The sequence below is a fragment of the Mastomys coucha genome, unplaced genomic scaffold (assembly GCF_008632895.1).
Source record: "Mastomys coucha isolate ucsf_1 unplaced genomic scaffold, UCSF_Mcou_1 pScaffold6, whole genome shotgun sequence".
NCBI classification, from domain to species: Eukaryota; Metazoa; Chordata; class Mammalia; order Rodentia; family Muridae; genus Mastomys; species Mastomys coucha.
Window position 1 is genome coordinate 5,601,264 of NW_022196912.1, and position 2,782 is coordinate 5,604,045.

The following is a 2,782-nucleotide window of genomic DNA, read 5'->3' on the forward strand; positions in this document are numbered from 1 at the left end:
AACAGGGCCCCATGCACAGAAAGGAACTTCAGTGCTCTGTAATGATTGTCTTGCAAAAAATTTTAAACTTGGGCATTTGATCAGAATGATATAGGAAGCCTAAGCAGAGGTATGTAGGCTTAGATTTTCAAACTCTACTTTAATAAAAGTTCTCAAATGCTTTGACCCCTCCCCCTTCTAGCCCACTGTCCAAAGGAAGAGGAGAAAAGATGGTAAATATGACAAGGGGAATTAGTTCTTCGGGGCAGTCCAGTTCAGTAGTGTCAGGATACCAAAAATGAATCAGCAGCAATGGCATGATCCAGCAGAGACCACTAGACCTCCTTGGAATCTGCATGAGTCAGCGTGAGTGACCAGGATCAGCTGGGATGCCAGAAGTTCTCAGCTTTGCCTCTCTCAAAGAAGTGAAGATCGGCAAAGAAAAAGACAAGAGAGTCTATGTGTTGTCCAGTATCTGTGTGATTGATCATTTGAAGTTGATATGTGTGCACATTTTGAAGAAATCAGTAATTGAGACAATCTGTGAGAGTGAATCACCTGCACTATTTGCTTTGTGAAGATGTACACGTCTCAGCTGATAAGAGGTTCCCTGGTCTGATCTGATCTTTCTTTTTTTATTTTATTTTTTTTTAAAGACTTATTTATTACTATAGATAAGTACACTGTTGCTGTCTTTCAGACACACCAGAGAGGGTCAGATCTCATTACAGATGGTTGTGAGCCACCATGTGGCTGCTGGGATTTGAACTCAGGACCTTCAGAAGAGCAGTCAGTGCTCTTAAACACTGAGTCATCTCTCCAGCCCCCAATCTGATCTTTACAAGTTGTGTTGGTAGCCATATTTTCTCATTCCCTGTCAATACATAAGCATAAACTGCCGCAGGCTGGCCTTTCCTGGCCTCTCTCAATCCTCAGGGGAAACAGAGTTCCAGTACAGGTCAGCAAGGCGTAGGCGAAGGAAAAATAACAGACGCGACACAAGGAAGTGCAGGATCTGAATGTATTTCTTAAAAATGGCATCAGACTTTTACAGTCTTTACAAAAGAGAAAAGAAAAATCTGGTAGCTCAGTGGTCAGAGTACATTTGAGGCCATCTAAAACACACTAGGTCTAAAGTAGCCACCTCTTCTGGACAGGCCTACACACACCCCACCCCACCCCACCCCCCTGGGGCCCAAGCGCTCTGGGGCGGGGTGGGGTGGGGGGTGGCTGTGGACCAAATGAGGCTCAAATCTCAAATGCCCTGCAGTTCTCTCTCTCCCTCTCCCTCTCCCTCTCCCTCTCCCTTTCCCTCTCCCTCTCCCTCTCCCTCTCCCTCTCTCTCTCTCTCTCTCTCTTTCTCTCTCTCTCTCTCTCTCCCCACAAGGTCCCGCCCATCCTTAGTAAAGGCCCACACTAATCTTTTGGGCTAGTCAATGCCCTACCCCCTCATTATCTCTCCAACAATGCTGGAGGCAATTAGTCTAACATTACCTGCGAAATTCCAAACCAGGGTTTGGCTAGGATGTTGGAACATTGGTGGGGGTCAGAGAGCACCATTTATCTTGGGGGACACCTAGCACGCGAGACTATAGCAAGGACATATCTGGGCTACCTCTGAGTTAGGGGTTGCAGGAGATGGCTTCCTTGAAGCTTTTGCCTCATAAACCGCTGCCATGCGAAGTGTGTGTGGCACATAACCATTTCCCTATCTTAAAACTATTGCAGGTTTCCATATGTCAACATATCCTTATAGGATATTGATTGGTCTAGGTCCTCAGTTTTTTTCCAATAACTGTTGGAGGCAGCCTGCACAAGTTGAACAGTCTGAGGGAGGATCAAGGCTTAAAGATAGGAAAGGCTGAAAAAGAAAAGGGATGTAAAGCCAAGAATTAGATTTGGGAGCCATAAGCTAACAGAGACAATTGCTGAAATATACGCAGCGCACCTATGCTCATCCAAAGGCCTCCCTGTTCCTTCCACCAAGGTCAATCGAATCTTCAGCCCCTGGCCTGGAGCCTCAAATGTGCCTCTTCTTACCATTCCATGATTCCAACAGATCCTGCCCCTCCTAAATCTACCTGGCAAGCAGACACCCCCTGGGGGTTTTAGTCTTCCTCTTTGTTTAATAAGCATCTTTTAAGGTACAAATGGCTCTTTCTCTAACTGCTTGTCCTGTAGGATTGTGTGGTATACCAGTTATACATTTTATACTGTAATATACAAAGAATTTTAATTTTATTGGATAAATATGTGGGAGCATTATCAGTTTTAATTTGTGCAAGCATCCTCATAATTGCTATTATTTCCAATAAGAGTGTTGTAACACACTCAGCGTTTTTTTTCTTTCTTTCTTTCTTTTTTGTTTTTTGTTTTTTTTATTTGTTTGTTTTGTGTTTTTTCGAGACAGGGTTTCTCTGTGTAGACCTGGCTGTCTGTCCTGGAACTCACTCTATAGACCAGGCTGGCCTCAAACTCAAAAATCCACCTGCTTCTGTCTCCCAAGTGCTGAGATTAAAGGCCAGTACCATCACTGCCCATCGAAACTCAGCTTTTTCATAACATAAAGTAGTTGCCCATTGAAACCCCTGAGTACATGTCAATGGTATGGTGTATATACCTTTGTTTTTCAAATTCTGCAAAATGGAGCACATCCATCTGCTAGATGTCATTTCTTTTGGTACTCCTAGGGTTACTACCAGCAGGTAACAGTATTTGGTTGTATAGAGAACACATAGGACATTTTAGAATTATTTCTTTGGCTTGTTGCCAAGTGAAGGAATTTTTTTTTTTCTTTAAACCT